Source organism: Lepisosteus oculatus, chromosome 1 (genome assembly GCF_040954835.1).
Source record: "Lepisosteus oculatus isolate fLepOcu1 chromosome 1, fLepOcu1.hap2, whole genome shotgun sequence".
Taxonomy (NCBI): domain Eukaryota; kingdom Metazoa; phylum Chordata; class Actinopteri; order Semionotiformes; family Lepisosteidae; genus Lepisosteus; species Lepisosteus oculatus.
Genome location: NC_090696.1, coordinates 75,811,276 through 75,833,488, shown reverse-complemented (window position 1 = coordinate 75,833,488; position 22,213 = coordinate 75,811,276). Strand labels below are relative to the sequence as shown.

Here is a 22,213-nt window from a genome sequence, read left to right as displayed (position 1 = left end):
AAACGTAATTCACACAGACCTTGCTCAAGGGTACAGCACAGCAGCGTCCCACTTGGGATTCAAGCCTCCTGTTTGCTGAACCAGAGTCAGGGCCCAGCCACTGCTTCCCTACAGATTAGTTCAATACGGGTTATTACCATGAAGCTGTAAATGTAGAGTGATCAAATTAGGTAAAGATATTTTACAGTGAGTAGTCTATAGCGTTTTACAGTATATCACTGTGTTTAGAAACTGTATGCTCCACAGTTACTTTTTGTCCTTCACCAAATGTCTTCACATTTGTATTTTGTCACTGTCCATGTTACGTTAAATTTAATTTCACAATACATCTGTTAATTTCTGATCTTCTCGATATGATCTTTTTAACAATTTGAAAGAAACCTATTCATTACCGTACAACTGAGAAGTCTGGACCTTTTGAAAATGGAACATTTTAGGTTCAGGTCGGGTTCTCAGTTTGTGGTTTCTTACATATCCAATTGTAACAAATGGCAATGAATCATCCAGACATGTTACGATATATTATATTGATCATTCTGCAGAGGGTTTTTCAAAATGATTGGAATGAGCTGTTGTGTTCAAATAGCACGATTATTCCCAACCTTTTCATGACATAGATGTACAGTAGTCCACTGCATACTGTCTAACAGTATGTATAAATATTCTATATAACATATTATATTGTCATGAGTAAAAGGGACTGCGAATAATTCCATAGAAGAAATGAAGGGGGAGGTTACAATTGTAAGTCAAATTAAATTGATATCAGATCCTTTATTGGTTGCAAGCAAATTTATAAACATTGAGTTATACAGTACATCCCTCATAGTCAGGCAATACTGAGGTACTGTACACATTTTGGCACATTTTCTTTTCTTTGCACAGTATAGTGCAATATTTGTCTACAAAAGTCAACAGGCTGCAATGTTAAAAAACAAACCATTGATTAATAATAAAATGCACATGGTGTTCAGAGCACTTATTTATTTGTCTAACACTTTTATACAAAGCAGCTTGTATTTGCGTCCATTTATACAGTGGGCTTTTTTACCAGAGCAATTCAGGTGGAGTATCTAACTCAAGGGCTCAATGGCAGTGTCTCACCTGGGAGTGGAACCCACAGACGTCCAGGTGTAAGTCCAGAACCCTGACCGCTCCTGTGAATGACGAGTTTTTACCTTCAGTTGACAAGGGAATATATAACTCCACCTTGCAATGGAGGCACGAATGCTGTATAACGAAAAGAGGAAAACCCTGTTTTATGAAGTACATAATCCTACTCAGTACTAAATTTAAGTCTAAAACAGGTGCTAAAATTATGCAACACTTACAAAATGAGGTATTTCTTTTTGTTTGGTGAATAAACCAGTATTTCCACAGGTATAAAAGAACAGTCCTTTATTTAAAGCCTTAAGCCAGTCTTTTCAGTGCTCAGATACCTGGAGGTTCTGTATTCCTGGTCTATGAAGGAGATAATCCTCTCATAGCCCAATCTCTTCTGCTCTCACTTCTAGTTGTTACTGTATATCCCTTATCTCTACTTTAACACTGTTTCTCTACTCTACTTTATCTCTAAATTTGATTTCAGCCTGTATTCTCTACTGATGCTCTTAGGTTTGACCGACTTAATTATTTATCCACAACTGGTTGGTTACGATCGGCTATGACTGTTTGGTTATGTTTACTGGTTCAAGAATCATCGGATTAAGACAGCTGTGCAGAACTGAATATACAGTATACATATTTGAGCAGCTGAAGGTCATTTCAGACCTAACATGCTTTCACTTTGTCCCCTGGCACCTTTTCCTGGGATGCAGGTTTTAGAGGTCTGTCAGAAGGCACCTCTGCAGAACACGAGTTTCAAAAACAAGATGTTAATCAGCTGCCACTTCTGACAGACTGTGAGAACTGCCTTGATCCTACTCATACTGTTTACGAATCTGTGCCCCATGTCATGGGTCACTTAGGTTTGCTTAATTTTCTACAAATTATGACATTTTGCATTCAGAAAATTCAATACTCTGAGTGATTATGAACATATTCAATCAGGGCCCAAGGCTATTTCACTTGAGAGTTTTTATGATGTAGTATGGTTCTTGTAAAAAAAAAAGAATAATAAAAGTCAATAACACAGTTCCCTTTTTATTGGCAAACAGCAACATTTTGCTCAGGAATTGCTTAACTCAAAAATGGTACTGCTCAATCGCTTCAGTGTCTGAACCCAGTCTAGGATGGATTACTCAATCACACTTGTAACTGAGCAGCTCGCCACTGTTAATAACCTCACTAATATATTCTGTCATTCCCATCTGCCTCGATCTAATGCTGATTACTAGACCTTCTCAGAAGCCCCAAAACCCTGATTGGTTTAGCGCTGTGCTAAGCTAATTCAGCTTACAGTATTTGCAAAACAGAACAACACAAAGACGGCTTTTGTTACTGTAAGCATTTCTTTTGGCCTTTTTTTCCCTATACTTGTGACTCCACCAGCTCCTCTAGCTGAGCCCTTACTGCAGGATCCGTAAACTGTCAGAGATCTGAGCCTTTGCTTTTTCTGCAGCCTAGCTAACCCATCACCACAGCAGAGCTCACTGACAATTCGTTTTCTGTTTCCTGTGGGAAAGCCACTTTACACAGCTGATGGTTGAGTGCAAAGGAATTGCACTGAGTAGCTGGGGAATAGGAGCAATCAGATGACACTGCAGATTGGATTCCGATAGACAGAATCCAGACTGGAATCCCGGTAAAACTGATTACCATGCGCAAGACTGACACGCATGCAGACGGTTTGGTGTGTACTGCAATCCAGATGAAATGACTGAGGGGCAACAGCTTCATCGATGAGCAGGTTCAGGCCATGTTAGTAATTGCATTACCCAGAACATACCAAAAATCCACTGACTCAGTTGCTGTCTTGCAGTGTTGAAATGCTGTCTCGCAGAGGTAAGTATACAGTATTGTTCTATAACATCGCTTCTCTTACTACTGTGTAGAGGATAAGCTGCAGAAAGTGCATGGTTCTCATTTTCAGCTGCTGATGGTTAGTTTCTCTAACATGAGCATTTGCTGTGCACCGGTATTGAAAGGGACCGTGCTCCGATATATTTGCTGTTAAGAAAGATTTTAACAGGCAGAGGTAAATTGGTCCTTTACTTCTCTGTGCCTGTGGCAGGTGAAACTCTTTAGATTCACATTAAGACAAATAAACTAGCACTGCAAGGAGTAAATTGGGATCTTCATTCTGTATTAAGCCCTTTAAACAAAAGATGACATAAACACCCTGTAATCCTGAATGAGAAGTGCTCTCCTTTAAGGAGCACATGTCTCGTCTAGTTTTATTTCAGATGCTTAATAGTAGGATAGTCTGTCATTTGTTAGAGACAACACAATTGCTTAATTAAACGTAGTAATTAAAATGACAGGTAGAAGAGGGCTACCAATTTGCAAGCTAGCAGAGAAAATGAAGATGGAACTGTCAGGACTCTGTGCAGAAGAATCTCGGTAGCGGAGTCTTGCTCATTTCCACCTCTCTGCTGGAGACCCCCCTGGGCTGGTTCCTCCTTCCCAGCTGACAGATGACATTCAGAGGTCAGCTTCCCTGCAGTATAACAGTATTTATGTATTATTTTGGCTCCATTTTCAGATGGGAATTCTGTAATAGCCCACAAAAGTCACTCTTTTTTTATTTTCTAAAGTGATGAGGGAGTTTAACCTTAGGATTTAATGGCTAGTGATTATAATTTATAACAGTTAGAAACAGAGTTGATCAATATCTACTATCATAAGACTTACTATAGGCAATATATTACTAGAGCCTCTTTCTCCCCAGTCGCTGACATACAGACAGTTGCTTAGGGAAAAGAACATACAGTGGACAGAGAGTAAGGATATTTATACTGCACTGGACAAATACTTATTTACATCTATATGCTGTATTTTAAAAGGCGTTATGTGCTATTCATTATGTAAATCACTCCAGTCAGATGCTCACAATTAAAATTGTCGCTGCTGATTCAGTTCTCCACCACAAAGAGACCCAGGACTCCGGGGATAAGAAATCAATATCTGCTAAAGCTCTGCTTCACAGAAAGCACAGCAACATTCAGCTTCAAATGAAACAAGAATTATTTTTCACTGAGAACCTGGTGTTATCCTGCCAGAAGGCTGCCTTTTCTAAAGGATATCAGGGTGAAAAAGACAGCCCTTTAAAAAATGAGGAAGAATATAAAGGAGAAGAGCCAATATTTGTTATTGTTGCATAACAGAATGGCTACTGAAAACAATGTATTTTGTCTGAACTGCCAAACGCACACCTTTGTCAAATTAGGTGAGGTTAAGTATTGTCTAATGGTTGCAAATTGGTGTCTGCACTAAGTTTGCTGTGTTGTTTAGTTTTTCAGACTGAATTAAGAATAGGTAACTATCACCAGTTTAAAACTTTGATTGCCAGCGATGAACTGTCTGCAGTCACAAAAAAGCCAGCTCACTGTGCATCCAATAGAAGTGTATTCCTTCACTGTTTCAATGACATTTTATGGGTTCATAACCTGACAGCAACATATGGTACTGTCGCCTATATAACATAACATAACATCACTTTATTAGCCCTATACAATTTCTTGCATTAGGACTTTGTCTTTTCACATACCCCAGCTTGCTCTCCATGAGACACAGACACAGACAGGGAGAGAGAAGCTTGGGGTCAGAGCGCAGGGTCAGCCACTTATAGGGTGCACCTGGAGCAGTTGGGGTTAAGGGCCTTGCTCAGGGGCCCAACAGAGTAGGATTCCTTTGCCAGCTGCGGGATGCAAACCAGCAACCTTCCAGCCACAGGCGCATAGAATTCCTTGCAGTCAGCCCACAGCCTGGGTGACGAGACCACATGGCTTCTGTTGAAAATGTGATCTTGTCAGGCCTTATCAAAGGCATGACAAAATAAATATCTTCCTGTTCCTGACGTGGACATGTCTCTGCAGTGTTGCAGGAGAGAATAAAGAAACGTGCCATGAGCAGGTAACATCATTATCTTCTGAAGGGCAGCCATCAGACTTTTGGCATAAAGTAGGGCCTTATTTTACTTCTCTACCCAAAGGCCAAGAGGTTCAAGAAGGAACAGCGATGAAACTGGGTTCAAACTCGGCACACAGATATGGCCACACCAATACGCCAGAATCTGCCAAGTCAATCGTTCTGCTAGATAAAGCAATCCCCAAACTTTCCCTTCTTACCTTCTGGTAATATAACAGCTATTCACAAAAAATACCTGAGGGGAAACATCTCTGTCTGTGGTCATTAATATATAAACGGCCTAACTTTAATTTCTTTTGGTCGGGTTATTTTAGATTTGTGTATTAGTTGGCGTTTTGCTTTAGCACACAACAATAGGAATCTAACCAAGAATACCAACTGACACTTATTTCATTTTTCAAATCCATATCCTCAGTGATAGAGATATTTACAATTGACATTGGTTGGGTTTCTTTTGTTGTTGTTTTTGCAAGTCAATCAACTGTAGTTTTAATAGTTGTGAATTATACCGGATCGGTGAAGGAGGAGGTAAAGCATTGAAAATTGAACTGAGAATTAAGTGCCCGGCTTGACTCATAATTTGTGACAATTACGCATTGCATCTCTGGATCACACTGAAGTTTCAGACGACTAGCTATAAGGATTGTATAAACCTATTTTTTAGCTTCCAGGACTCAAAGGGAATTGCACTTCATTATAGCTAAATACTGTATATGAACTGTGAGCCTTTATGATTATATTACTCCTAGATCCTTGATATTCAAGGCACGGGATATTCAATCGGTTTTGAAATCTCTCTTGAACAGCTTGGCTTTCACACCTACACACACACGCACTGGCTTTCACACCTACACACACACACAGCCTGGTGATAAGAAAATGTGCAAATTCTTTTCTGAGAGAAAGCACTTTCACAGAAACTGCAATTTGGATGCAGTGAGGAAAATACAGTAATTGGCATATTTTTACCTAGAAGGAAAAGAGTTTGTTTTAAGATCAGGATATTAAAATAAAGACCCTCTTACAGAGTGAAAACTGCACACCTAATTTCTGCACTGAGATTTGGTATGGAGAGGATGCTCTGGTGCCAAGCAGCCTAAAACTGGTGATGTCATTCAACATACGAAAGTACGGCTCTGTTCATCCACTTTCACCTACAACAGCTGTAGGTAAAGCTGGAAATGGGGGTGAACTGTGATTGGGCAAAGGAGCTTTGTTTGCGAGACGCACTGCACAGCAGTCCATTCAGAAGTCTATTTAAGTGATGTCGATCCTGCCGTTTATCGCTCCGTGGTCCATCCATTTCAGTTCTAATCGTCCGCTTACGTCTTCAGCATGATGAAACAGGGCTACGAACGATGGTGCTTGTCATATACAAAGATAGTGCAACTATTTTGTTTTTAAATAACAGGTTACTAGATTTCACTTTTATCTCCTGCTGAGATACTTTCTAATCAAACCGATCCTGAAAATTAGCATCAGGTGAACGTTCAAAATATTCTTCTGGTTCAACACTACAGCCCTGAGATGAGGCGAGGTCAGGTGCTTCTGGATTGCAGATGTTCCACTCCTCTTCAAACATTAAATATGGACAGTCTCATTAGATTCACGCGCAATGAATAACCCAAGGCCACAACTAACAGCTACCTGCTGGCAGTGACTTATGGTGGAAGGACTACATCACTCACCGCACAAGGCATATCTGCTTAATAAGGTTATTGGTAAATATTAGTATCACCTCAGTACATAGTTGTGAGATGCCAATCAGATTAGAGCAGAAACCACTGGCTGGACTGTTCATTCCTCACTGGCTAGCTAGTATGTTTTGTATGTCACAACATCAGAGACTTCTTTTGCAACAGTTTTTAAATCTGCTCTGAGATTGGCTGAAGCACCTTCTAAACCCGCTTTTGCTAGTGATTCTGGCTGTTTTCCACTATTCCTAGGCAGGTTTGCCCTGAGAACAAGCAAAAATATTTACTTTGCGCATATTTCATGTCACTCCCGATGTTAGTTAGTTATTACCTTCGACTTAAAAAAAGATCTGCCTTTAGATTGTCTTGGACAACATGGCACGGAAAGTTTCTCTCATTTAATGAGCAGTGAGAATGAAACTATGCACGTCATGCCAAGGTTTTTATTTATCATACGCTTGTCATGGCTCAGAAACCGAACAAAAAATATCCAGATCAAGAAAGTACAATTCCATTCATGCTTTTGGAGGAAAGGGGGCTATGAGCACAAGATCAAGTTTTCCCAGTTCTTGGCTGTTACATGATGAAGTACTGCATACAGTATTTAATGCTGTGAAACAAAACGGCAGGGTGAGTGATTTGGAAGTGTCAGGCAGTGTGTCCCTTCACAAGAAACTTTGCACCTCACCGGTCTTATGCACTAGAAATGGGAGGAACATGTGCACAACTCCAAACAGTGAACATTGGTCATCAGTAAGAAAATCACATTGAACTACAGCTTGTATTCAAGAAGCTGTAACGAAAGCGTTCTTTCCGGACCCTATGCAGATGACACAATCCGGGGTAGAGTGAGGAAAACGCGGGGGAAAAGCATGCGGGAGTCGGGAATGAAAACAGGGGGCGTGTCCATGGTGCGCTGGTGTCCGGGGGAGGTGTGGCCGCGGCAAACAGTCCAAACCTGAGTCCAATGGGGAATCCGAGGAAAGGCAAAATCCAGAACCAGGCGGTCCATCCAAGACAAACAGAATTAAAACTGGGATCGGGTCAGAACCGGCAGGAACAGGAACTTAAAAGCTTGACGGGGCAATGCAGAGCCCAGAACAGAGTAAGCGCCTGGCTTTTAAGGGGAACTGAAAAGGGGGTTGGAACAGGGAGCAGGTGTGGGAGATGAGTAAAGAACAAGGAAGGGCTGGAGCGTCCTTAAGAGGGGGGTTTACGAACGTGACAGAAGCACTTAAGAAGCAGAAGAAGTGCTTAAGAAGCACTTTCAATTCTAACGCCAACTTTCCCTTCTAAAAGCAGAAAAAACACCTGCAGTGGTGGCCCTCATGTTACAAAGAGAACAGTTACTTGCTGTCCTCTGTTGTAAGCTAGTTCTTACTGAGAGCTCAAACAGGGCATTGAGAGCACAAGGCATTTTCACAGAGCCTGAAGACCATTTCCCTTTCCAAATGGAATCACACACTAGCAGCCGAGACACTGGAAAGCTGGATAGGATTACCTGAGAGTCTGTCGGCTTCAGTGACTCAGGAATTCAGAGAGCCTGCAAAGTTTGAGGACTTCGTTGTGTGTGTGGCTTTTGCATGGCAAGATGTGACCTGTTTTTTTCAGCCTGTTGGTCGAAAGTACGGCACATCTCTCAGCTCCATTGTGAGCAACTAGATTCCTGTTACAACTGAAGGAGGTGTGTGGAGCCCAACAAAGAACTGCTGGTAATGAAGTCATAGAAATGTGCAGACAGTAGGTGCTCTGTGCTGGAGTAAACCGATCCTCACAGGGGTCACCTGCAATTGCCTCACCTTCGGAGGTCACGGTGGTTCAGGAGAAGGTGGAAACTGGCAAAACGACACCATGTAATTAAGGAATGCCAATCTGTAAGCCTCTGGCAGAAATGGAAGACTTTTCAACTTTGCAGGAAAATATCTCAAGTAGGCTTCCAGCATTGATATGGGCACATTCCTAGAATACCAAAAGTCAGAACAAAAACATAATTATTAATTTATGCTGCTGACACTTCCATCCAAAGCAAATTACATGTGTACAGTACCTATTGCTGTAGCTGGGTGTTGCACCGGTACGATATTACACTCAAGGGTACAGCAGCAGCAGCAGAGTATCTGAAACCTCAGCCTTCCAGTTACAAAGTCCGGAGCTTTTGATCGCTGCTGTAGGCTGTTTTTCAGCTGCTATTGCTCTTCTGTAAGCGATGCTGGAAAGCGAAGCACACCACACATGTTCAATGTTTTCAGATTTCAAGATTTCACAACATTCTGCAACTTTGGTCAATGGTTCACTCAAATTTGTTTGAGAATGGCCATAATTGTTTATCTTTTTTTTTAAAGTTTAATTTCCTAGGGACTTGTTTGCTGAAATCATTAAAGGGCGACTGTGGAATTGATCACTGAATTGCCCTTTAGCAATTGCTGTATAACCAGTGGCTGCTTCCTGCAGCATTTTCCAGGGCACCGGAGCAAAGACTGTATCCAGGATACAAGCCTGACCAGTGATCCTCTGCACTCCCCCGCAGTCCGCCCAGATTTCTCTGCAAACTGTGAAGGCAGCAAATCATAATAATTTTGTTCCTTCTCAAAAAACGTTTAGAGGTGCAATGCACTTGTGTCTCTTTACTGTAATACTGTGCCATCATGCTTTCAATTCTACCGTTCCAATGAAAAACTCGGAGCGCAAGACCCTTAAAGCTCATTTCCAGAAGCTCACAGATGTGACACGCACCAGCATTAGCCCAGACAAATCCAAAACCATGGTTTTACAAAAACATGTTCTAGATGAATTTATATTCTCATTTTTAAAAATCAGTTTCATAAACATTTTATTGCAGAGACATGATGAAAATGTGATGAAAAAAATACCCCCCAAAAAATAAGATGAGTTCAATATTTGAGCATCAGAAAACAACAGATGCATTTAAAGTGCCATCTGGGAGTTAGATCTATTGCATATTCAATGTGCCAATGTGTAAACAAAAAAAAGCTTTCATTAAAATCGGAATAATAAAATAAAAGTTAAACTGAAAAGCATTCATTCCAAATCAGAGCAATTTTGAAAAACACTCGGTTGTGTGAGCAAAGCTTATTCCTTTCTTATTTAAACTAACATTATTAAGAATGCTCCGATTCTTTCTTCTGGCTGTTGGGATTATTGTCATTTTTTCATTCTCTTTTGTAAAATTTAGTTCTGTATCCGCAAAAATAAATTCTGCTTAGCTTCTGTAGGAAACCCTAATTTCCCAGAATAGTCTGTACATTCCAAACCTTAAAGACAGCATTCTTAATTTCACAAAATCCAGTCAGGGATCTGCTTCCTGAGGTTTTGGTAACAAAATTAAAAATGTAAGATCAATAATGACACCTGCCCATACCCTTATAGTTCAATATTTATGTTCTGTGAAAGGTTTTTTATCGAAATCAAGCCCATTAGACCAAGGTACCTTTTACAGCCTGAAACTTTCCTGACCTCCAGTTATATGAATATTTGTCTTTATTGTGTAGCTTAGACTTCTTTAGACGCCTAATGAAAAACAATGAACAGGAAACTTAGATTTTAAAAAGTCGTGATATGATGATTGGTAAAAGTCAAATTCTACAGCTCTCCTGCACTGCAGGCCAGATTTTGCACATCTATTCCTTGAGAACTTGTGTGTAAAAGCTCAACATCCATGCAAAACAGCTGTATAATATAGTCAACAAATACCTCTTGGTCATAGTACCCACTGAAAATATTTAGTGTTGATTAGAAAACTTTTTTTAACATTTGTGGCTGCTGGCAGTCGATTTTCATTCATATAATGTATTACGAAGCCTTTTTTCAATTGTGCTATCAAGCAATTGTTGAGCCCCCTGAGTAAAAATCTACAAACAGCTCCTTCTTCTTACATGTCATGTAAATGTGTCACTCTTAGCAATACTGTTCTATGACCTCAGAAACAACCTTTGTTGAGCCATGAGATCTGAATTGATCTAGATATATTAGACCCGATCAATCTGGATGTGCTTTTCATTTGTGCAACCAGATGTTAACTCTGCAGCAGCGTATTGAACCTTCAATCAATCTTAAACATTTATTGCACAATTGGGATTGTCAGGACTCCCAATTTGCTGCTGCAGTTTTTGTGCGAATTTCCTTGTCAAACCCAACAGCTTCAGCGTGTCTATAACAGAATCCCCTTGTAGCTTATCCCTTCCAGTGGGGTTTACCTGTCCGATTAAATGACCAGTCAATTCATGGATGGATGCAGCATGAGTTCTCCAAAGACTCTGCGGCTGTTGTGCCCTGCCAGAGGTAACTGATGTGCAGTAACTGTGGTGGACACTGGCGAACAGAAAGGGGGTGCCAGAGAGATCTACGCACCAGGTGCGAGGCTCGTCTGAATCAGCTTCGCAGTTACAGAGAGGTGTCACCCTGCCTCTGACAGAAAAGAAGGCACTTGTATGAACAGCTATCAGAGGCTGCCACCTCTAAAAAACCACGCTTCCTTTTCTTCCCCGACATTCTGTGCAGGCGCAATAAATAAATACACAAAAAAACGACAGAGATCCTAAATCTGCAATCTCCGTAAATCCCCTTTTTGCTTATTGAACTGGAAGAACTACAATCCAACTAAACACCACAAAAACCATGCTTTCATTTTTCAGATCAGATGACATTGAATATGATTATCATTTCAATGTGTGTATGATTACTGTGTGATGAATATGTAGTGTAACTATAGTCTGGGCAATTGTGTGTATTCCTACAGATGTGCGATATACAGGTACCCTGATGTGTTACACATCATTTGACAGTAAAATCGGAGGTGAAAATAAGTAGGTAATATACAGTATTTGTGGCCATCCTGGTGTTCTATCCAATAAGAAGCTGATTAAGCATATCGTGGTTTTAGTTTCCAAGAAGGTGATAATTTCAAACACCCTTACGGTAACTGAGTAATAAAACCAAAGGAATTTTAGAAATGTCTGTAATATTTATTTCAGGGGTCCCCAACACTAGTCCCTGGAATACAAAATTCATTGGCTTTTGTATGTCTCTCTAAATCATCAAATGATTAAAGCTGTGAAGAAGGGATGAATTAGACCAGTTATGCCTTAATTGGATAAATGTAACACTTCTCACAGGTGAAGAGGATTATAATTTAAGGAGACACAGAGCAACCTGAATACTGGAAAAGCCTGTTTTTTCTGACACTCTATCTAATGTTTTGCAATCTTTGTTTTGTCCTTGAGCGGTTTTTTAAAGGTTTAGTAGTCTGGGGCTGTGAGAACGCGCAGCAATGTGTTAGATATAAATACAATGTTTTGTCCTAACTCTCCCCAAGTGATTTCTACTGTAATCCTCGATCATGTGTTGTCAGAATCTGGACGTTTACGATGTTGCATTCTGACAGATGGGCTGGGGTTCTGACTGTGTCTTGAATTCACAGTATTAAAGAACAGAGCAAGTCAGGTTGCCGCAGTAAGCCTCTCAGTACCACCAAAAAAAGAACATAAAATCACTGCAGTGCCTTCAAAGGGCTAGAAATGCTATTTTGTCTTGCTTTTCAGTCACAGCAAGTGCCTTGATTACACTGTACAGTATATTTGACAGAAATAAGCCTAACATTTGATTTGAGCAGAATTTGCTTTTTGGAATATACAAATAGAGCTGTTCTAGACATAAAGCTTTTTAGATTATTTCAGCTTCTCAGCGAGTACATCACCCTGTCTTTGGTTGTGATTTAACACCCATTGCAATCAATTCAGATGGAGGCAGACAAAGCCCTTCCACATCAGTGCAGTGCTGCAGGGTGTGTTTCTCTCTTACATGGCACTAATGACTCTATCAGCAAACGTGTGGCTCTAACGCACTTTAGGGAACATTATCTGGTACATTCAAATCACTTTCAAAAACGGAAGTTTTCACTTGTCCGCATTCTGTTGAAAAACACAGGCTATTGACTCAGTTCTTTTTATCACCTCCCTTTCCTGTCCTCCTAAATCTCCACCACTTCTCCTGTTCCTGAGAGAATATTTCCATTTAATTCAATAAATATTAGTATCTGTAGATATGTCTTCACATGTGCGCTGTAAATGTGGGAAGGAATCTATTTACATCCCTGAGGATAACGGCTTTCCTTTCTATCTGAGTCAAGAGAGCTGGTCCATCAGATGTTGATTATTGGGAACTTGAGGCTAGAGTGAGGAGATGCAGAGGCTGAAGAGCCCAGAGAAACAGAGGCCCAGTGTTTGGGCCACGGGTCCCCTTCAGGCGTGTGGGTGAACGAGGGGAGGCGGTGAGAGTGGGATGGGGGAGGCAAGAAGGAGGAGGCAGAAGGGCCCAGGAGACAAGAGACAGAAAGGCAGCGTAGTCATGGCAATCCGACGTCTTCCCTGGACCCCTGGACCCCTCTGTCTTCTTCTTGTCTCTGTAGCGGAGCTAGTTTGGGCACGGTGACGTCATTGCCCTCCCTGCGCGTAACAGGGACCTTAGCTGCCTGGGCTGAGTGGAGGTCCAGAGATGCACCTCTTGAGTTTGGCAGGAAGATCTCCTTTAGCTCACTCGGCTGGGTCCCTGTTGCGTTACGGTTCGTGCCCAGGTGTTGCGGGACGAACCGGGTGGGGGGGTGGAGCGACGGTCACATCTCAGCATCTTCCCTGGACTCCTTGGCCAGTCTTCCTCCCGTCCCAGCAGTGTAAATGTCGGAGGAGGCCCTGCAAGAGCTGCAATAACTGCGCTGATCACTGTGCCCCCTGTAGACCCCCTGAGAGGTGTTGAAATGGCCAGAGGAGGCCGCGCACATGGGTGCTGCTGGATATGAACAGTATGTACAGGGGATACTGCTGCAATTGTGTGGTGGGGTTCTCCAAGGATGAGACGGCACCCAGCTCAGAAGGCTGCTATAACACTGCTGGAAGAGGTGTTAGTGGGGCCAGCAGGGGGCGCTCACCCTGTGGTCCATGTGGGTCCTAATGCCCCAGTATAGTGATGGGGACACTATACTGTAAACAGGCGCCGTCCTTCGGATGAGACGTAAAACCGAGGTCCTGACTCTCTGTGGTCATTAAAAATCCCAGGGCGCTTCTCGAAAAGAGTAGGGGTGTAAACCCGGTGTCCTGGCCAAATTTCCAATTGGCCCTTACCAATCATGGCCTCCTAATAATCCCCCTCTATGAATTGGCTACATTACTCTGCTCTCCTCCCCACTGAGAGCTGGTGTGTGGTGAGCGTTCTGGCGCACTATGGCTGCCGTCGCATCATCCAGGTGGATGCTACACATTGGTGGTGGTGGAGGGGAGTCCCCATTACCTGTAAAGCGCTTTGAGTGGAGTGTCCAGAAAAGCGCTATATAAGTGTAAGCAATTATTATAATTATTATTAACACTGAATCACAATTGCTCTATTTTACCAGCAGAGGGTGGCGTTAAATTGCACTGCACTGTACTGTATATTATTACACCTGCACAGTATGAATACTGTCTAACTTTAATTATATGAAGTTTTATATGTTTTAGCTAAATTACATTTTTGGGTTTCGAAATAGTGGATAGATAGACACTATGAACACACAAATTTCAGTTTTATTTATATGACATTAATAACAAGATGTCACAAGGAGATATTTTCCTTAAATGATTTATATCTTAATGTTTTGGGAATGTTTTTTTTTTTTACAATCTCCATGGATACCACCTTAAAAATACCTTTTTTTCTGTGAAATGTGTTTTTCTCTGCGGAGCAGCGATTTCATTAACAGCAGCGAGTAAAAAAATGGGGTGTCAAGTTCTAATTGCTATCATCTGCAGTGTTAACAATTTTCATGCCTGCCAGAAGGATGCACAGCCTTTATAACAACATGGCAGGAATAGTTTATTGAACGCTTACATGCGCGATATGAGGACAGTTTCAAGAGAGCTTTCCAGGTTTTCTTAAAGGATAAGTGGACTGGTCTGCAGCCCAGTTAAAAAATTAAAGAAAAGAAATCTATCAATACAATCAATAGATAAGGAAAAGTAGCATCTTAATGGGAAAGAAAGGCCTTTCGCATTTACAAATGTGTAAAACGATGGAAGTATATTTAATGAATGTGTCTGTTTGTACATTAAAGAAACACTCTGACTAGTATTACCTAACAAATAATGTACATTATCTATTACAATAATGCAACATAAACAGATATGTAATTTTATACGTGACAGACAGATGTAACAAAAAGCAAACTGGACAAATGATCCCAAGATGTTTGTCCAGGAAATTATAACACTCTCCGTCTACACATCTGCTTGAATGTGCTCGTCCTTCGAGATTCATATTTTTCTTCTTTTTGGTCTTCAGATTTAAAAAGTAAACAAATACAACCTTTCCCTTCTATATTTTTATACCTATTGTTTTTAACACTAAAGTGTTCAAGAAATCCACTTCTCCGGAAAGTTATTCAGCACACAGAAACCACAGCAAAAAGGTCAGTATCACCATAGTAACCTGGTTTAGGAAACATAGCTGTGGACATTGAAAGCTTTTTATTTGTCTATTACACAAGTGGCTTATCACTGTGCCCCAAGGTCGGTTAGAGCAGTTACTATCTTACCAGCTTTAATATTCTACCACCATTGATAGCGGTTTTCACCTGGCATGAACTTGATGGTTCAGTATAGCCTAAAGAAGGGCATATTTTTATTACAAGCCCTAATGTTGCAATGTTCCTGCTTTTAGTGTCCAGTTCGTGAGTTTAAACCTTCACATAAAAAAAACACTACATTTTGTGTTGCCCTTTATCTTGAGTACAATATCAGCAGTAATTTAGTAACTGGAATTAGTTATTAGTTATCGGAATGAAACATTGACAGTAGCTGTGCAGAGACTCCAATGAGAAGTGTATGTGGAAGTGAGCCAAGATGAATGGTGAGCCAATGCAGAAAAGAGGACAAAGTGGGTGACATTCTCACCCAGATTTGACACCCCAGATATTAACATATACGGCAAGCATTCAAGATCCCCTGTGCTATGACTTTGTTCCTTCTAAAATGTGTATATACAGTACTTTTATGGATGTGATTAGTGCACAGGAATGATGTACTGTAGCTCATGATTGTCATTCATAGCAGAAGTATCACACCCAGGATGACATATGTTTCTGCACTTGAAATGGTATCATATGAGGACCTGCACATTGGATTCTACAATGGCTATAATTTAGGTGGAAATACTCTTCGCCGTATGTGACAATCGGAGTGGTGAAAAAGTTACAAGTTACCAGTGTAAGGGATTGCTTAGGTTTGGGGGAACTGTTTTTAAGAGTAACTGTCCAAGCACTACATAGATCACTGTACTGTAAGGGATGGTTTTATAAAATTATTGGAAAATTAATCCCTTCTACTGTACAAGTATCTTGTTACCGTGTAACTGTAAATGATTACGTTTTAAATATTGTTTGAAAGTTACTTTCCCCAGCACTGGTGACAAATCCACCTGGAGGTGTATAATTAAGGAATTAGGGCAACTGGTGCTGGAGGAACAATCTCTGGGCACTTGGTGCTCTCATGGCAGGAGGTGGAAGGGGGAGCAGATTAGTGTGGGCAGTGCTGACATGGACAGCCAGCCGGGTCACTGCGAGGTTTCAGAGTGGAGCAAGCTGGCGTCCTGCGATCGCTGGTCCCAGCTGGTGCGGGGAAGAGATGCTAAGTTTTTTTTCTCTGTTGTTGAAATTAAAATACAAGTCATGTCTTCATAATGACATGCTTGGATCTCAGTTCACCGCTGAAACTTTTCACATCGGAATCTGCCAAGAGTATGTGCTTTCTCGGTTATACAAGACCACGCTTCCTATCAAGATCCTTTGAATCTGGGCATCGTCAGCCACAATCCCACACGTTTTCTAGGTCTCTGTATATCATCGGCAGCCTGAGACCAGAGGGAAGGTTTAACAGGCCCCTTTAACCCTTTTCCAAACCATTTAATTATTTAAGCAGACCAAGAAGTTATACTGAACTGTGGTCCTAAGAGGTAAGAATTGAGAGGCCCCTGGCTTTAAATAAATGAATAAAATATTAATGTAACGTCTAGATATACATAAAATTTTTTGCAGTAGGTCACATGGTGAAAGGATCTTTCTCTCCTATAATAAATGAGAACGATTTTCATTTCAAAATTTGCAGAAGGCTGTATTCTGGGAAAAGTTACAAGGATCCAAAGCAAGCTCAGCAGTCCCAGTTCCTTAAGCCTGATTCTAATTAATAATCAATTCTAATTATTAATAATCCTAGCATTGACTTCGGCAGTCTTCTCACAATGCAGAACCAACGGCCCAGTGGAGTCTGGAAACTGTTCCCCCGTCACATGCTATGGGTTCTAGGGAGCCAGGCCCCAGTAGTAGAATAAAAAGCCAAAAAGCTGTCACAGAAACCGCAGCAAGTTACTGCTCTTGAAATAAAGATGTTACTGTTATGAGATGTGCTGAAGTGAAAGGCAAAACTGCCCATGTTGGAGGTTAATCAGGATGACCAAACTGCCCTCCAGCGTGCCAGAACGTGTCGTTTGTTATCTTTCCTGCACTTTCTCATCTGCACTTTCCTGGTAACTGCAAGACACGCTTGTTTGCATTGCAGAATTAGCGCTGCGTCATTATTAAACTATGCGCGCACTTTTTATAGCACCAAGCAGCGCAGTGACCTCATTTATCTCGTGGACTGATAACTCTGAAGCACTATCCTTTTTCCAGGCTACAAGGTGCAATCAGAAAAGCAGTTGATATCTTTGGCAAAATTATCTGTGTAGTTCGGTGCAGTCTGAGAGGCACAGCAGCGCCACACTAGTGTCCTAGAAAAGGAGACCGTCTCCCCTTTGCCTCTAAATACTTTAAGCCAGGGGCCTTCTTTAGCTCTGGACCTGGAGAGTCATACTGTCTTCTTCAGGCCCATTCTGCTCAGCAGAGCTCTGAGTGACTTCATTGGATCTGTCCACCTCTGTGGCTGAAGGAGTGGTGTGCTTTCCAGACCTCTTTTTGTTGAACATTTAATGCTGCCATTAAAACCATCAGGATGTGGCTCCCTAGGACGAGTGACCCCCATCATAGAGAAGGGAACCCTGTTCTCCTTGTTATTTAGTATTGGCCATACAGTGTATGGTATACAGCTAAATATATCCGTGTTCAACATATCTGAGACAGGGTGAAAATACCTGAAATATTGAAATACTGTATCTTATGTTTATTCATTGATGAAATCATGGTGCCCAAGCACAAAGTAGTGAAACCACTTTTTTTCACTCAGTGTCTGGACACCTGCTTTTCATCCATGAAAACGGTTTTAATTGAGTCATTCTACTGGTTTTGACAGAACAGGGATCTTTGCCTGCTGCAGAGCAGCGAGGATCGAGGATGTCTGTGGGTATTTGTGAATAGTTTCTGGTAAAGAGACGTTGGAAAATCTTGGTCCCCAAAGGATGGCTTCTGAGCTCTTGGTCCCCAGCGGACGCTGCCCTGATCCCTCTGAAACATTGTTCATGTCTGCAGTCTGGACTGGGCATCTTCAGAGATTCACGAGAGTCGCCATTTCCCAGTCCCTCGATCTCCCGGTAGAATAAAGGCTGTTCTTGTGCCCTTTGCCCTTTGCTAAATTGCCTAGTTTGGGCATCTTCATACAGCGGGGACACATGCCTTTATCGGAGAGCTATAAAAAGATACTTCACAATTTTACTTGAAAAGCCCCGGCCCCTCTTCCCATCAGAGTTTATTTTAAACCGCTCGGCACTGCAAGATGGGTCGAAAGGATCGCAGCCAAACATCTCCAGAGGTGAAAGGTTGGGGGTGAGAACTGTAAAACCTCTGTGAGCCCACCCACCCAGAGGATTTCAGCAGTCATTGGAGAAGATTTTGAGAACATAAAATATCATAAATCACAATATCTTGATCATAAAAGGCATGGGTCCTGGGCCATAAACACAAACAATTTTTTGTTGTATATTATATTAATTCCTTGCATTTACAGCTCATAGCATGTTTTGTCCCAGATGATCCAAAGGTGTTTCACGTATTGGAGGGCACCCTCCTCTTCACCAGCCACCTGTACTGCTGCCCATTCTGCACCAGCAGCCCCACCACACGGCAGATCAGGTTGACGAGTCTGAAACTGCTTCTCCAATCGAACGAAGGAGGGGTTTAGGAAGGCCGGATTGTGCAAGCCTGGAATTCAGCCAGGACACTGTGGTTAACCTCTACTTTATTGAAACTCTGATTCATGGGACAGCGCGGTCCCCAGTCAGCACACTACAGTACATCTTTCTGAATGGGCCTGATTAGACCTTCAGATGACCTGTGTGACTGTCTGAGTATGCTGGTTGTTTTAATTCTAATAAAAGTATGCAGTCGGGTGCTTATCTGAAATATGCATCTATCACAGAAGATTAAATCTTTTGATTTATAGAGTGTCCTTTGTTCAAATGACACGGCAGATTACACTGCCTACCTCTTAATGAGTTGTAATCTGCCACCAGGGATGCACTTTGGGTTAATGGGACCTTGGCAGTCAACATATGATGAGGCAAAAATGCCAGATCCTCTTAAAAAAGATATAAAATCGCTTTATTGGCCATATACAATTTCTTGTATTAGGAATGTGTCTTTTCGCAGACCCCAGCTTGCTCTCCATGAGACACACAGACAGGGAGAGAAGCTTGAGGAGCACAGCCATTTATAGGGCACCCCTGGAGCAGCTGGGGTTAAGGGCCTTGCTCAGGGGCCCGATGGAGTAGGATCCCACTGCCAGCTGCGGGATTTGCACGGGCAACCTTTCAGCCTCAGATCCTTAGCCACAGAGCCACTTCACCAGCCTTTTTTTATAGATACATTACCATTTACATACAGTATCTGTGGATGAGCATATTAGCTAGATCTCACATCTGTAAGATGAATTAAAATGTTGCCTTACGCGCTTTGTACTGACATGTGTTGTTGCTTTTTTGCCCCCATAAAAATCCGAAAGCAGCTGCTACATTGAAGCTGTATGTTTTTGAATGTGGTGTTCGCCACAGGATGTGCTCATCTGATGGGAGCCGAATAACAGAAGCAGCCCAGCAGCCTGAGACGAACAGCTGGAGTGCGAGGGCTCTCAGTGCCGAAGGGGTTGTGCATCCTGTATTCACCATACTCTCTGTCCAGAGCAACTTGAGATTTCGATGGAAGCTGCAGCTTATTTCCAAGACAGGTTTTCACCCCGGCAGCACACCTCTTACTACTGTAATTAGTTTTGTTAAAAACAATACAAGGTCATTGCCTCCTCCCTGTCTATTCAGCCCTGCTGCCAAACAGATGGATCTCCTAACTACCAGAGCTGGTTCTTCTCACAGCTCACCGCCTGAGCCTTCTGACGGCGCTGAGGGATGGAGCACAGCCAGCAGTACCCCCTCACCGGCTGGTCAGCGCGCTCCCTGCTGAGCCACCAGGACGCAGGCTGCGTTGCACCACCTACAGAAACGTCTACTGCATACTGCACAGCCACACATGTGACAGATGGGTTTTTCCCTTTGCTGATGGGTTCTGGAAGTTCTGCTTTCTGAAGATTTCAGATCTGGCATCAGTTCTTGGGGACTATAAAGCCTAAAGCAGATGTCAGACATGCAAGTCAACATTCACAGCTCTCGCAGGATACCTCCTGTATAGGATGAAATGCAAAGATCAACCACCCTGACACTGAACCAGAAAAGGGCCCAACATCCCTACTCATCTTTGCAAGCTGGTGACTTCATGGTGACCCAGAAAACCTGTGGGACTGGGGCTCTCCAGGGACCAGCGTGGGAAAACGCTGACATGAAGTTAGAAACAAATGAAGGAAGCGAATTCAATTGACTGATCAGATAAACTTAAAACAAAACCCTGAATGCAGACCGTTGAGCCTGACATACCAGGTGAAGGGTTCAGTGATACAACCACATTTTTGTTAGATGCTGAAATTCAGTTCTAATAACTAAATCTTCACCTTTGTCGATGGCTGAGTGGAGCTGCCTTTAAAACTAAATGCTATTACATTACACTATTCCCCAATGAGAGGCAGTTCACAAAACCTTAACTTGATCAGGCTTTACTTTCAGATGGGTTATAGACATCCATGATTGAATTTCACGGTTATTTCTGTGCCCGACTGCACTGGAATTGTGAATGGACCTGTGTATTATCGACGAAGAAATAAAGGCCACGTTCATTCTTTCCTGACAAGAAAACCCAAGAGGAAAAATACAAACAACAGCAAGGGGCCCTGGGGAACTCCTCACTGTACATTACCCAGTTCAGAACAGCAATACAGTTCCTTGAGGCATGTCATTTGTTGCAAGGCTAATAACACTTTTATGTAAAGTACACTTATATATACAAATAACACTTTATTAATAATGCACACTGATTCTTCAGGTAAACTGATAGGAGGATTTACAGCAAAGTGCACCTTTCACCTTAACCTTCTTCTACTGCTGGTTATTGTATTTTCTAGATGTTCTGCACTAATGAAATTCCAAATACAAGTACAAACATTTTATCAGAGCCTAGATTTTACAGTAATAAAAGCAAACCGATGAAACAATTGCAGGTTAATCCTCCTACAGGATCATCTGAGTGTGATCCTGTTTTTGAGTACACACCTACTGTAGGTGACACACATCTGACTTTAGAGCTCATAATCTCTCTCAGTGGCATCTTGCATGTTGCTGTACAAAGCGTTTGTTTCATTACTTACCTCTAAAGAAACTGAAGATGACCAGGAAGATGGACCTGGTAGAACATTTTGTGGAAACAATCCAAAAAGGACAGAAAGAGCTTGCCCAGTGTCCACATGATTCAGATACTCATGCATCAGGTGTTACAGGCTCTTTCTTGCTCCTTTCATACTTAATATGTTTCTAAACAGTAAAAATGTTCAGACCAGGATTTTGGCCACAATCAGTATTTTTGGACAGTCCCTTTTCCGGGAGTCTAAACAGCATAATCTGTGTAAGTTTGTGTGTGCTACCCCCTTTTTAAGAACATTAAAACAAGCGACTTTAAAAAGTGATTAAGCAAACCTATTGTGTTTTGTAAAGTAGTGCTCAGCAAAGCAAAGCATCTAGCACCAATGCGCTGTTTGCATTTTGCAAAGAAAAGTTTAGTTTTTTGCTGATATTTTTGAATATGAAAGTTTCAGCATAGTACAGTATTACAGCATGCAAAGCAATCATTGAAACAAATGCGGGCCAGTAAACCCAGCAAGATGCAATGAACTGCAGGCAGTTTTCAAAAGTCACAATGATAAGGAAAAGTAATTTTGAACCATTTAAGGTCAAGGGTATTATAAATGCGGGAAAGGACGGTTTTTGTTTTGCTAACGATCATCAGTAAAAAGCTTGTTCAGATTTGGAGTAACAGGCATGTTACTGGGAGGTAAGCAGACTTCAGACATACAGACACCTGGGACTGGAATTGAACCCAGAACCTTGGCAACGTGAAAGAGCAGCACTTACAGTACAGCTACACCACCCCC

At 41.8% G+C, this 22,213-nt stretch overlaps 1 long non-coding RNA gene across 1 annotated transcript; it reads left to right on the top strand.

Annotated features, from left to right (window-relative positions):
• The first annotated feature begins 2,546 nt into the window (after positions 1-2,546).
• On the top strand, positions 2,547-21,742 carry LOC138241369 (uncharacterized). The gene is made up of 3 exons (XR_011190592.1): positions 2,547-2,943; positions 19,740-19,912; positions 20,001-21,742. It is a non-coding gene; the product is annotated as an uncharacterized lncRNA (long non-coding RNA).
• The last annotated feature ends 471 nt before the right edge of the window (positions 21,743-22,213 follow it).